The sequence below is a fragment of the Pinus tabuliformis genome, chromosome 5_1 (genome assembly GCF_031772625.1).
Source record: "Pinus tabuliformis cultivar Carrire ecotype Pingquan chromosome 5_1, CPIR1, whole genome shotgun sequence".
NCBI lineage: Eukaryota > Viridiplantae > Streptophyta > Pinopsida > Pinales > Pinaceae > Pinus > Pinus tabuliformis.
In genome coordinates, this window is record NC_142305.1 from 796,026,426 (window position 1) to 796,042,642 (window position 16,217).

Consider the following 16,217-nt stretch of genomic DNA (forward strand, 5'->3'; position numbering starts at 1 on the left):
GGTTTACAGCGCTCAGGATGCGGTGATGGTGCCAGTTGACCCTGGTCCCTCCGATTAGAACGTGGTTCAAACAAGGGATTTTCCAGAGTATGGTTGGTGTCATATCGAGGAAGAGCCTCCAGATGACTAATGCGCTTTCCCCGACTTCGTCTTCATGTTATGCGACCTTTACCACTAGGCATGTTTGTAATGCAAACAGTTTTGTGGCTTTCCTGTTTTTTTGATATTTTTGTTAATTATGCAGTATCAAGAGAATATCAACCTGGTCCCCTGTGTGGATCCTGAAATCTGTCTCAACTATGAACTCACTGCCTACAGTCAGTCTTCTCACCTGCTTTTCTTGACATTTCTGCCTCTCTTCAGAGTAGAGTCTTGACTTTGGTCTCGATGTAATTGTACCTCCTTACTTTGTTAATAGATTAATCTTAGAAAAAAAAATATGAATCTAAATTGTTATACACAAATATGAAAATTTTCTCATATATATAACAAGTAAAGGTGCATATAACCAAAATAACATTGACTGCAATCCATCTTTGAACTATAAATGCATCAACAAAGAGGTTGTAGATGGCCTCTATAGTCCAAAAGAAACCATGCTACAACAAACACCTGCATATCATCATGCTAGAATAAATTGAATCTATGAAAAAACTCCATAGACCTAGAGCCAAGTCAACTTGTTAAGAACTGGTCAGAAAAAGCTTTGTAAAAGCACTAGAGAAAACCTATGACTATTGTGAAAAACCTAATACCATTGTTAAGACACATTACAAAGCCTGCTGTTAGAATATTCATCTATTATAGTTGAAAAGTACATATCATACAATTTAGAATCTACCATGCCCTCCTAAATTGAATCCAACTTTTTCTTATCAATGTGCACTCTGGTAGAAGCTAGATCCTTCATCTTGTGAAATGTTGATGCACCAACTCCTATAGCTTCTGTTGAAGCGACATTTATGCTTTGATCTTGAATATTATTCTCATATTTGTTTGGAATGGTAGAAATGGGGTAGAAGAGGTCACGAGGGTATTTCTTGGGCCTTCATTTGAAGAAATAGACTCTGAAATTGCCACTTTACTCTTCAATTTAGGATTCAAAGCATGAATGCTTGTATAGAGCCTGCAAAATAAACCCATATAAAAATATTTTGTTTATAACATAAGCACACTGTATCTCTTGTAACATAATCACTTCGTACCCATAAATAAGATAAATTGATAAGTGGTTGAACACATACAAGAAGAATGTGTTACAGTCCAAGGGTTAGATTCTAATCCTTCTTCAGAGTATTGACACATATCTCTCCATTGCTTGCAATATTAGGGTGGAAGATTTTTGTGAAAAAATACACTGCAGTCACACATCCAATACAAGTTAAAAAAATGTAAGATTTAGTATTCTTTACATCATAAACAATGTTTTGATATCAAGAAAAGTCAAAGAAACTAATAATTCACTCATGATATGATGGCAAGAATGAATTTCCTTGTGGAATCGAATATGGACAACCACGACTGGCCATTGAGATTTTCCTGACTCAGCTATACTTAACAGGAAGCCTGAACACAGTAACTTGGCTATTGCTAATAGAAAAAAATTCATCTTATACCAAACGGTATATTGCGTGACTCCGTGAGGTATTATTGTGTGACAATAGTACAATGGATTGTAAGAAAGTTTACGTGACTATTATAGGGATTAAATCTCTTTGGTGGAAGAAACATCAGTATACTTATAGATGGTAAGCAAGAAAATTTGTGTGATTCTGCTATACCTAGAAGGAAGCTTAAGCATAGTAACTCAGATATACTTGAAACAAAAAAAAAATCTCTCTATACCAAACAATGTGATAATATATTTCATGACTCCATACCAAACAACATGATAATATATTTCAGGACTCCGTTGAGCAATTATTGCATGACTTAGTTGTTCACAATTCAAATAAATTTTGGCCATAAATTGGAATTCCCAACATAGTTTTGCTACTTGTCTCACATTCCACATCACACATCCAATACAAGTTAAAAAATGCAGGGTACAAGAGAAATGTGTAGGGTTAACAGAAATACTTATCATGGATGGATATGACTAACACACAAGCAAGGAGATAGGTAGAAGAATATACGCCACTGAGAAAAAAATCAGTTTATATGGTGGAATAAACTATTAACAATTGCATTCTATAGTTTTCTTGGGAGAAAGAGCCACAAGTATGTGGCTCCATGCGTGTAGGATAGGAGGTTTGTCTGGGCAGCGTATCACTTAATTTTGGGTACAAATTTCCTATTGAATATAGTTGCTCTCAGAGGAATACATGTTGGATGTTTTTCTATGCTATTTGGTGAGGTTTATCTTTGTTACAGGCTGCAGGAATAGAGTTGCTAAAATATCTTGTTGCTAAGACTATTCGGTGGGTATGAAAGCATGTATAAGCCCTCTCTAGGATGAATATGCCCAGGCTTCAGTGCAGACAGGTCAGAATTCTTCCATGTAGTTTGGGACTGTTTCAAGATTCGTTGAGGGGGAGCTACTGAGCTCTAAATTAGTGATTGGGTGTCTTCTACGGATAATCACTATAATTGAGGGGGAGGAGAATGAGGACTGAAGCTGACAACCTTAACCAGTGTCCAGGATTACCATCAACACTTGAAGCTAACTGTGTTTGTGCCCTTATCAATATTCATAATTGCAGTATAGAAATCTCCAACATATAGGAGGAAATACTTAAAGATTGAAATCTTCTATGATCTTGGGAGATGGGACGAACCTCTGTAGATGCTTGATTGAAGTATTACAACCCTCATTTTAGAGGACTGTATCATTCTTAAAAGAATAATTTCTCTTTGAGATTCTGAGATCCATGGAATGTTTCAGATGACAGCTATGGTTTCACATCCATCTCATCCCTTTTTGCTTCATTGCATATCACTGAGCATTTAAAGCCGAGTTGTTAAAGGGTATATTGAAGACAACCTAATTTGAGCATGAGTACCAGATATTTGCTGAGAGTTTGTTGACAATTTTGAATATAAGGATCAACCTTGATTATCCTATGTGGCATACTTTCTGGGAAATTTTTCATATCAAGGAGCAATATTAGATAATCAATGATTGTATTGCTCTATCTTTTTCAGCAGTTTGTTTTGGGATATATGTATATATATGTTATTGACATAATATGTCAGGTCTGTGAAGTCATTATGGGAGATGTATTGATCACTTGATATCTCAAGGCAATGCGTCCTTTATTATTAATACCAACTCAAAGGTTCTGAGTGACCTTGCTCTGAACTTGATTTAAGAATCTTGATCTCTAATGATGATGTAATCCTAACAACGTTTGATTGATGCTCTTCTTGAAGGTATCTTGGCTCATTGAAATCAACAATTAACTTCCCCACAAGAATTATAGGCTATGCTTAGAAGCCTGACCTATTAAGTTTTCTTGTTGGTAAGTAAGGCAACCATATTTTGTGCTAAGAGGTTTAGATTTGAAGATTGAAGTCGAAGTAAACAGGAATGTAAGGAATTCTATTACATCTCATATTCAATTCCTTAACAACCTTATCTTATCTCTGACCTTGATATCAAATTATGGTATCATTTTCTTCAAAGTCAAATGCCTTATCATATTGTGAAATGTGGCTCTTTGTTGTCAAATCTACTTGACCTTCTCTCTCTTTAATTATTGAAATCATTCAAAGCTAAGAATGGAACATCTCCAACAGCAAAGGTATCAACTTGATGGAAAGTCATTTTGAAATCATATCAGTGACAACTTAATTAGGATAGTTTTATGAAGATATGTCTAAGATTCAGGTTGAAAATTGACTGAGTGTAGAAGTTGTCATGGAATCATTAATAAGTAGAAAAGGGTTCCACTCTTGTTGTTAAGTTGTATCACTAATACACATCATCGATTGAATGTCGTGGCGAACCTGTCAGAGGCTGAAACATTCAGATCGAGGACGCAACTTATTTTTGTAGATGAATATGTATAAGGAAATGTTGAGATTAGTTACTGTTGGACATGTATTACTATTATATCTGGAATAAAACTAATAAGCCTTGTTAACAAAACAATGCTTGTATGGACCATATTGGTATATTAAGTAATGATGGGGTCATCCTAGAAGTATGAAGATCTGTAGCTATCAAGGATAGTATCCCGTGCAATAAAGATACAATATCAGTGGCACTGTCTATGAATGACATCCCTGTACATGCAACACAATATCATTTATGCTCTATTTTTATCCCACCATTTTGTATGATATCGGCACAAGTCTAGTAGCAGTGGTGATATGTTCTAGGCCTTATATGTTGATGCCTGTGTTATAGGATTGCTCACAATCAAGCTGTAAACCAATCAAATGCATCTTTTGAAGCTTTTATTCTTGAAGATCGGCTAGGAAAAGAATGGCCTTTGTTGAAATCATCTCAAGAAAGATGTCTTCTCCTGGTTAAAGAAGAACCTTGTCGATTCTTCAGAAAGTTCCTCTTTGGTTTGGAGCTTCCTTGAAGACCATACGAGAAGATTAGGAAATTAAACATAGCAAGGCTCTACTATCTTTGGATTAAGAGTAGGTTGAGATAGACCTATGAATACAATTTGTGTATGAGGGAGCTATGATTCAGCTATTGATGAGATTTGTCGTACAGACAATAACCCTCTAATTTATCAAAGTAAGAGGGAGATTTTTCTTGAGGGGTTAAGATGAAGGGCTCTAAGATTAAAAGGTTTGATAAGATGGAGATGCTATTAATTTGGACATAGTCATCTTATGAGGCCTGATTAAATTGTTTAAATGAAATGTATTCTTCCAAGACAAGATGTTGTTATTTTGAATAGAACAAAAACAGTTTGCAAGGCTCCCATGACAAAAGAGGCGTACCTCGGTATACCAATAGAAATGGTAAATGTCTTGAACATACTCAACTACAGCAAGTTGATTTTCATTATTTGCTTCGTCAATGTTGGGCAAGTAAAAGAAAACCAACGAAAGTAAAATAAATACATGTAAACCATCCCAACTAAACAGGCAAGCAAAGAGCCCTGTTATTGACCTCAATATGTCCACACGTAGTTACCGATTTGAAATAGAGGCCAACCCATAAAGCCCAGTAGTAGTGAACTCATATCATTCACCTCATGCTGCATACTAGCATTTGGGGATTGATATATGATAAATAAATCAGATAGTTGTTTAATCACACAAAATTTATACAACCATGGATGATGTACATACCATGGATGATGACTTTGTTGTAGCACTCATATTCTTGACATCGACACCAAATCTCCTACACACCCAATTCTAATTGTTAACTCTAATTGGTAAAATCCCCAAAATATCTGCAAAAGACTACAACATCATATTGGGAAGCTGAATCTACCTTGGCATCTTCTTATCAACAAGCTAATTCTGCTTCCTAGATTTCCCGTGGACATAGAATTACACACCCAAAGCGTCACATACACATTTTTCTTCATTAGCCCTCAATAGAATAGGGTTTAAAATTCCTAAATAAGCATATGGATAGAGAAAATGCTTGACCAAAGAGGCTAAGCTCACAATCAAAAATTCTTTATAAAACTAAAGTTTCCACTATGTGCTGATAAAACATGAGTACTACATAAGGGTTTTGCAAATTTAAAAAAGAAATACATATGTTCTAGGAATGAAAAAGCCTGCTTACTCTAGCTTGATCTCATCACCCCCATTGGGTTTTGAAGCATGGCACCCTAGGTTCCCAATGTCTAATAAAACCCTTCTAGGCCTCGTTTCGGTCGGCGTCACCACTACATCACAAAGCATGCCTATAACCTCTATCAAATCGATCTCCGTTTTACACTAGTCATATAGAGCCATTGGTATTCACATAAACACTAATAAAGATGTACTACATATTTGCTGATATTAGGTTTTGGTATGGGGTTTGGACAACAAAATATTGTAAAATACCTTTGCTAGCCATGGGTCTGTTGGGCTTCGCCACCCCATTTTCGATTCCAATTTTCGTTTGCTGAGAATACAAACACAAAGCATTCAGTAACTATTGAACAATCAAACCCCTCCAAAACTGATAAGGAAGCCATAACTGAGTGCGATCCTGACCTTAAACATAAATTCAAGAATTCTGAAATCTTACGAGCCATCTTGGAGATTCTGGGATAATGGAGAGAGCAATAAGCAACAGAAAATTGGGAACTAGCTCTACATCACCTCCCATTAACAACCTGCCTCGCTCAACAACACATATTTTTTTCTTCTAGTTATGTTCCTAGGAGAGATCATAGGTATATTTTGTATGAAAGTTTGTCAAAAGTGGCCACCAAGTGGTCTTATTTTCCTTTTTTGAGGTGATATGTCATGCTATAAGCACGTTTCTATGTATTTTCCTTTTCCAAACGATGAAATAGAAATGTATGCATTCTTTCTTTGGAAAAATAAAATCAATTAAAATTTGCATACCATTCACCCTATCAAATTTGTGTCAATCCAAAAGTTGCAAAAAATTAGATACCATTCACCTTAAAATAACCCTTGGATCATACGCACACATTGCAAGGCCCATCAAAAACATGTATATCAATGTAGGCAAAAATAAGAAAGAAAAGTGTCATCACCCAAACAATCTACCAGAAGCACATATCTCAATAAAGTTGCAAATAATTTAAAAACAAACTACCATCACATGTCCAAAAGCCTTTACAGATAGTAATTAATGTTAATGTCGTTTAGTGAAAGAACTGAAAGGAAATGCCCAAAATATGATTGAGGACTCAATTTAAAATAATAACCAAATGCAATTTAACTGTTGTAGACCCCATGCATATGGCCAAAATATAAATACTTCCAAAAAGACTCTGATGGCACATTTTAACTACAGACTCTGATTTATATGTCCAATTTAAAAAATAGGAAAGCCAACTACCACATAAACATTCAAAATAAAATGCACTTCATGTGCTAGACGTTGCTATGGTGTAAATTTGTTGACTTGAGTGAGCAAAAACCATCATGACTGAAGCTCGTGCCATCAGATCCTTGATATCCTTTCTAGCAAGCGAACCATTAATCTAAAAATTCAAGGAAAATGTTAACATTACTGAGAAGAACCACATACTTATCCACAAAACATATTCATGAAAAAGGAACCACCTCTTCTTTTTTTTCATGATTAAATGGACCAACTTCAGAGGGACCAAATTAACATTTGAATAAAACACAACTACAAAAGGATGAATGAATAGGGAAAGAAACTTACACCAAAAAGCAAGTAGAAAAAAGGTTGAGTTATCCCGAACATTCACCATTTGAATTATTCACTAGACCTAAAACAAAAATGTAGAAAATTAACATCAGATTCATACGAACAAATCAACAAAAATACAACCAATAATTATTTATAAATGATCCAACATATGGAAATACATAATGAAAGAGAAAGTAGAATGTTTTGAAAATCTATCTTGGTCAAAATTTTCACAAAATCTAAAAAAACTTTGTAATCACATTCTGCTAATTTGTATGTATCATTCCTAGCATTGTGTGAAAAGTTTGTGATTACTATAACAAATTCAAGTTGTACAAATGCATGGTCTGCCAAATCATACTTATACATGCGTTACCCCTTTATTCTACTATACCAACATAATTGAAGCGCAATGCCTTCTAATCTATCCAAAAGGTCAATGTCATTATGGTAATCAAACACCCTATTACCATCCTTCTTCCTTATTCTTTGAAACCTTCCAATGTACCACGTTCCACAAGAAACACCTTGTTTTTTACTTCGAGGAACACATTTTCTTGCAATACGTTCAGTGGGGGGAATTGAGTTGCTTTCAAAAAACACCCCACAATCTGATCCAATTCCAAAGCCAATTGAAACACCCTTTTGTGGAGCCTTCCCATCTTGCCTAAAGTAGACCCCATTTCTCACTTTTTTCAACCTATCTTTCGATAATGTCAAATTTCCATTCAACTGGCTAAACAAACATGCTTTAAAAATATCATTACCATCAAGATCCACAACTTTCCTTATCGTTTTGCTTCCATTTTCATCAATGGAATCTAAAATTTCATCCAACTCGTGTCTCCACTCACTTTCCATTATTTGCAATTCACTTTCATTGTGTACCAATGATGATGAAGATTGGAATATAGCGTTGGAACAACTTGGTGGAGAAGCATCAACTACTTCATCCACAAATTGGAGTGTTGGATAATTTTGATCCTCTGTCCATGGTTTAACCCACCAAGAAGATTGAGTGTGTCATACCAAGAGGAAACTCCTCAAATCAAAACTCATATTATTCATTCAAGTTGTTCATTATTATATACAAGAGGGAGTGACTATTCGGTTCATCTCCCAATGACTCTCTATCTTCTCTATTATTTATTTACATTAATTACAGTTGTACACCCAATCCATCTGATTAGGTGTCAGCATTCCCCTCCTTAATCTGAAGGGATTTTGGTGAGTCCAAGCATCATTCTAAATCTTTCAAACTTTTCTCTTCCAAGTGCTTTGGTGAAGATGTCTGCAATTTGCTCATTAGTGGAACAATGGCGGAGATGGATTGTTTTGGCCTCAACATGATGTTGAATCAAATGATATTTAGTATTGATGTACCTTTTTTGATCATCTAACTTTGGGTTCTTGGCCAACTTTAGTGCAGAGGTATTGTCAATCATGAGTGGAGTTGATTGTATTTGCTTTACCTGCAAATATTCAATAATTTTCCTGAGCCACACAATTTCTTTTGTTGCCTCGGCTATTGCCACATGTTCTACCTCTGTTGTGGAATCTGCTGGAACTGATTGTTTGCATGATCTCCAAGAGACAGCTCCTGATCCAAGACTCATAGCATAACCTGAAGTAGATACCCCAGTTTCTTTGTCTCCATCGAAGTCTGAATCAGAGTATCCAATCAAGTTGAAGTCGCCCACCTATGTATACTTGATTCCAAAGTCTTGAGTTCCCTTCAAGTACTTTAGAACTCTTTTTGCAGCAGACCAATGTCCCTCACAAGGCTTTTGCATAAATCTGGAGAGGATTCCAACAACAAACGAAATGTCTGGTCTGGTAGTAGTTAGGTAGTTGAGACTTCCTACAAGCTGTCTATACTTTGTTGCATCCTCAAATTCTTTTCCTTCAATGGATGTGAGCTTTAAGTTTTGTTCCATTGGAGTAGTTAGAGGATTGCATTCAGTCATGCCAAACTTGTTCAACAGATCTCCAATGTACTTCTTTTGAGAAAGGAATATGGACTTCGGATGTTGAGTTACTTCAATACCAAGATAGTAATGAACATAGCCCAAATCAGTCATTTCAAAACCTTTCTTCAATTCCTTCTTTATGGATGCAATGTAGCTTTCATTGTTCCCTGTCATCAAAAGATCATCTACATATACCACAAGATATACAATTGTTTTGCCAACTTTCTTGACAAAAAAAGTTGCGTCATCAAGATCATAATGTTTGAAATTGAGTTTCAGAAGATGCTCAGTCAGTTTTTCATACTAGGCTCGTGGTGCTTGTTTGAGGCCATACAAGGATTTCACAAGTTTGCATACTTTATGTTCATGTCCTTTCACAGCAAATCCTTTAGGCTAGGACATAAAAACATTTTCTTTTAGATCTCCATTCAAGAAAGCAGTTTTTACATCCATTTGATGGACTTTCCAACCGTTTTGAGCTGCTAGGGAAAAGAGTGTCCAGATGGTAGTCCATTTTGCTGTGGGGGAAAAAGTCTCCTCATAATCGGCCCCTTCCTTCTGTGAAAAACCTTTTGCCACAAGCCTAGATTTGTGCTTGTCAAGTGAGCCATCAACTTTATACTTGTTATTGTAGACCCACTTGTAGCCAATTGGTTTAGTTCCCAATGAAGGATCAACCAGCTTCCAAGTGCCATTCTTTATCAGGGCATCATACTCCTTTTGCATTGCTTCTCTCCATTCATCATGAGAAGCAACTTCTTTTAAGGGAGTTGGTTCAAAATCTGTAGACAAATTGAATTCACAATCATAAGAAACATCCATATCAACAGGTGAATTAGAGTCATCTACATTACCTCCATTTTTCTGGATTGAATTTCTATTTCTTGTCTTTCCAACCTCATTAGGATGAACACTATCAAGTGTCTTTGTTAGCCACTTTGGGGGACCTTTCTCAAATGGTCTAGGTTGCTCCATTGATTGAGTTGGGACTGAATCAAGATTGAGTCTCCCAATTCTATCAATCACATCACTCAAAGTATCATCCATTGTTGGAGTTTCATGTGCTTCAGAAGAAGATTCCATAGATTGATCTAGTATAGGAATCCCCCCTTCAAGATGTGGAATATGATTATCAAATTCTTGAAATGATTTTGCATTTATGAATCTATCCAAGCGATCAAGTTTCCTTTCAACAACATTGTCAGTTTTGGACGATTCAAGAAAGATTACATCTCTAGATACAAAGAACATTTTGTTGACTTCATCATAGAGATTGTATGCTTTGGAGGTGTTTGAATACCCTAGGAAGATACACTTACGACTTCTTGCACCAAGTTTGTTTCTATGTACCTTTGGTATCAAGGCATAACAAGCGGAACCAAAGACCTTGAGATGCTTTACCGAAGGAATGTGCCCATACCACATTTCATAAGGAGTCTTGTTTCTGATAGCATTAGATGGACATCTATTCTTTATATGTACAAGACATAGAACTACATTATCCCAAAACATCAATTTTACATTTTTGAAGAACAACATGGAATGTACCATATTAAGATTTTCCTATTCATTCTTTCAGCTACTCCATTCTGTTGGGGATTATAATGCACAATTGTTTGATGTTTGATCCCATGTTGGTGAAGATAGTTTTCAAATTCATTTGAAGTGTATTCTTTTCCATTATTAGTGTGAATACAGCCAATATGAGATTGTGCATCATTTTCAATCCATGTATGAAGGTTATTGAATGTTTTAAAAGCATCAGATTTTTTCTTCAATAAATAAACCCAACACATTCTGGTGTAGTCATCAATAAATGTCATCATATATGTATTTCCATTTGCAGAAGGAATAGGCATTGGACCACATAAATCTGAATGAATAAGTTCAATTTTTCTATGTGCTCTGGAGTGTGAATCATGAAAGGACTGTTTGCTATGCTTTCATAGAATGCAAGCATCACATTGCTTAAGCTTCCTAGGAATTGTAGGCAAACTAGTAACACCATTTTTCTTCAACAAGCGGAGGTTGTCATAGTTCAAATGTCCAAATCTAGCATGCGATAATAAACTTGATTGAAGTGTACCTTCTTCATAATGAGAATTGAATGAGAAATGTTGTGCACGAGTAGAGGTACCCTACAGCTTGAGAAGCCTTTCTTCTTCTATCCCTGTCATGACAAGTGAGTGGTCAGATGCTTTTCTCACCTCAAGATTTCCATCAAACATATGAATGGAGTGACCTTGCTGGTGGATGTGGACCAAGGATAGCAAGTTTCTCCTCAGCTGTGGGAGATATAGAACATGATGCAGAAAAAAGTCTGGAAGACCAGGCAATTTAAGACTGATTGTGCCAAGCCCTGATGGCTTGAGTTTTGATTGGTTTGCAAAGTATACTGCTCCATCAACATTGTCAGCAAATTCTTTAAAAAAATCTTTTCTATGAGTCATGTGGCAAGTTGCTCCTGAATCAAGCAACCAATCATTTTTCAAAGAAGCAAGTGAAGCATTAAATAAGTCTTCATTTACTCCAATAATACATTGTGCCACAACATAATGAGCAAATTCAGGTGCTTTACGTTTATCTGTGTCATTAGTTTTACCTTTGGGTTGGTTTCTTTGCGGCTCAATTTTGTCCCAAGGTAACTTGCATGTGGAGGCATCATGTGATCCATTTCTTTTGCAGCATATGCAGTGCAAATCTGACTTTTGTCCTTGAGAGTGTCTGCCCCCCCTGCCTATGAAATATCTTCCTCTTCCTCTTCGACCACCTCTTCCTCTGGAAGAGTCTTAGGAAATATTCTTTTCTTTATGAGCAAGGCACACAACCTCTTCAGAATATTTAGGGGATGTCTTCTTTCCAAAAGCTTTCTCTCTTTCAACAATTTTTTTTACAAGAGAGTCAAAGGTAATATCTTTGAGATTTCCATTTGCTTTCAATGACTCAAGATAATTGGAGTAAGTAGGATAAAGTGCCTTGAGAAAAGCGATCAGAGGAATATCCAATTCAAACTTAGTGACTTTGGTATCATGCATTATAGATTTTACTTCGGATGCAAGAGCAAGAGGATCTTTATTTTGTAATTCAAGGGTGAAGAGTTTAATCATGAGTTGAACAACTTCAAGCGCAGAGTGTGAGTCATAGAGTTCCTTCAGCTTTTTTAAGGCTTCGAATGCATTTGAAAATGGTGAAATGTGTCTACTCACCTCTTCACTTACTGATGATGCAATCAATGCATAGGCTTTGCTATTCTTATTTTCCCAAATGGTGAGCTCCTTGTCTGAGGTAGGTTGGACTAGCACTTCGTCTCCTTCTCCAACACACACTCCTTTCCATAGTTCATTAAAAATGAGAGTGTGTTGGATTTTCCGTGACCATTCAAGATAATTCTCCTTTCCATTGAGAACAACTCCCACAATAGATATAATTGAATGCATTGTAAAATCTGTGTACAGTGGAGAAAAATATTGTTGCTACAAAATTTTACTCGTAAAATTATTGTTATACCAACAATGTTCAACTTAACAACATTCAACATTCACTCGAATATCAGAGTTTGACTGTAGTTGTAGTTCTTTTGTGGCTTTGTATGGCAGAGATGAATGGTGGAGATGAGCGGCGGAGATGAACGGAGGAGATGAGTGGTGAAGATGAATGGAGGAGGGTCCTCAATGGTAAGCGATCAATGGTTATCGCAAATAAACAAGTCTGGGCGATAATTGCGGCTAAAGGCGGATTTCGGGTTATAAGCAGGATTTTGGGCGGATAAAAAATGGTAAGTGGTATTGAGAGGGGAGTGCCCAATTCCGCTAAGTGGTTGACACATAGCTACAAAGGGAGAGAGAAAACCGCTCGTATCAGACGGGTAACTCTCATGCAACTAATGCACTCGAAATCGCTATAAATCATCAGATTTTGAGGTGATGATCAACGGTGGAGATTAAAAGGCACATTTCGGGCGAGTAACCATCGTGCAAGTGGTCCCCCCCTGAAATCAATGTCAGCCATTGGATCTGGAGGTTGAGATCAACGGTGGAGAACGAGCCAGATAAAGTGAAACCTCGGGAACTTTGTCCGAGCGGGTTTAATGAAGGGTATGATCGCATTGTAGACATGCAGCGATATTGATCGAGGCAAGAGATTTGTGATATGCAATTAAAAACGAACCCAACGATATTTATATATATGGGTTTATAATACTTGAGATCCGACTCAAGGGAACACGAAAAAGGATATATGGTTTTTCAATGCGAAATGGTATATATACCATACTTAAAGCAGGAGGAAATCCAAGTCATTATAGCACCTTTGACGAATGCATTAAATGCTAAATGAATGAAAGCTCTCCTTTGGCTTCAATGCATCATTTGACGCAACAACAATGAATGAGATTTCACAGGGTTTTGATAGAGATTTCAGCCTGCAAAAGATGAAAAACAAAGGAAAAACAGAATAGGAGTTACAAATTAAAAAGGAAGCCAAAGAATGGCGCCTACTCTAATACCGTGTCAGACCAGGAGGTAACTCCTCAAATCAAAACTCATCTTATTCATTCGGGTTGTTCATTATTATATACAAGAGGGAGTGACTGTTCATTTCATCTCCCAATGACTCTCTATCTTCTCTATTATTTATTTACATTAATTACAGCTGTACACCCAATCCCTTTGATTAGGTGTCAACGGAGTGTAATTTTCTGGTTGCATTCCAAGAGTTGATAAAATTTCTTGTGCATCCTTTAATCCAATCTTAAGGGTTTCTACAATTTTAGCGTTTGTGGATATTGAATCATCTTGCGACAATATATCAATGTTTTGTATTGTTTCTTGGTGCAATATATTCCAAATGCTTTCTTGCCTCTTATGATAATTATTAAAATGAAGCCCTTGGTGATTTTATTCTTCTTCAGCAACTCTATTAAGGGTTCCAACAGCATGAAGCAAGTTAGTGAAATCATAGGACCTCTCCACTCCAACCATCCCACCAACTTTACTAAAGAACTTCTCACATACACCTGACCCAGTTAAGTGCAAAACACATGGAAAGTTAGAGTAACGATCTCAAAACAAACTCATCAACGAAACTGCAAAATGGCAAGAAATTTTCAGATCTTGATATGCTTCTCTGTTGATGAAATTTATGTTGACATTAGTATGAGATTGTTTTTGTACCCAACATAACCATAATGTGAAGAAATGATGAATTCATGAAGCATTTCGCACCCTTTCCCAAAGGCTCAAACTATGAGACATAAAGATGTCAATGTAGTCAGCAACAATCATTAGATAAGTCTCTGTAGCTAGTGTCCTCTCTAACTTTCCACTTGGTGTACTTCTCAACTCTTTCAAACACCTCTAAACATGCCTTGAAGCAATGCATTGTGTGGATCCCCAATTTTGTCGATCCATCCTCTCTATATCTTCACCCTTAAGCTTGTGATCATCTAGTTTAAAAGCGTGATAAACCATTCTGACATGACCAAAACTTATGTAATCATTTCCTAAAACCAATTCTCGTCGACCGTTAGACAAAGGGTTCACTATCTTTTTGCCATTGTGGATGTAATCTTGGTCATGCAATCCTGTTACATTGCAACCGTTGTACAACCCAGTTAGCCTCCTTCCCAAGGAATTTGATATCGAAGACCTGGTGTTGAAGAATAATCCTTCAACATAAGTTGTCTTCTTCTACTATCCCCATCCGAGGAATGACCAACAATAGGTCCCAAATTATTTTCCACGTGTTTCTTCCACATAGATTCTACCTTTTCCCATTGTTGATAAACAAAATTTGCATTGAACCTATTGCATGTTGGATGAAAAACCACAACCAAACAAGGAAGCATTTCATGTAAAAGGTTTGCAATAATAACACGTGCGTAATGGCCAATAACATTGTTCTTAAAAGAATCTATTATAGTCTCATAGCCTACAACTCTGTCACAAACTCTCACCAAGAAATGTGATTGGAATTGATGTTCTTCTTTCGTACCACAAAACCCCACCAGTGTATCACTTTTTGCTACCCACCTAACATATTTTTTCACAACTGTTTCATCTTTAGCGAGCAATACAGGAATTGGGCCATCTATACCATGCTTAGCTTTATAAGAAGCATAAAATTTTCCGACTGCCTCAAAAATATGCTCGTGCTCCCCTGGGATATATGCTAATGACTTTCTAACTTTCCTTAAAGTCGTAGATATTGAAGGACCATCTAGATTCAAGCTAATAAAGCTATGTAATCTAGGGCCCCCCCATAACTTGATCATCTCATAAAGGGATTTTGTGGATGTACTATGCCTTCTCCCCACTTTTGCATGCATCAAGTTATGAAAAATATCCTTGAAAAATTCCCAAACTGCATCTTTACCTTGTAATTTTCCTTGCTTATGTGCCTCACACACATCCTTGCAAAACCTAAAGACATCCTTCCTTTATGTCAATTCAAACAACTTTTCCTTTAGGGATCTCATTCTAATAGAGAGTGTAGCAACCTTTTTCCTCTCCCACCAAAGAGATCGCATTGTTGATCTATGGTTAGCATTTGTAACTCTTGCAACATTCTTCAATTCATTGTGAGTCAAATAGTTGAGTCTTCTACCTTTTCCTATATCTCGTTCACTTCTTTTATTGGTGCACATTGATTCACGATATAATTTCATCCTGAAGTCATCACATTTTGGAACCAACTTACAAAAGTTGCATATTAATGAATCAAATGGGATCCCTGTTTTAGAAGCCCTTTGGCAATGAATAAGCCTATATGTACGATCAATACGACATTCAATACCCTCATAACATAACATGACCTTGGTATGCTTCTCTATGGCCCATAATTTTCCACCCCTTTGATCATCCATTAGGACCTTTGTTTCCAATCTCTCCCCATTTATATCAATATAAAGATACCAATACCCCCAACATTGTAGTAAAAAGGGATATAATTGAGCTGTAACAAGATGACAACAAACAAAT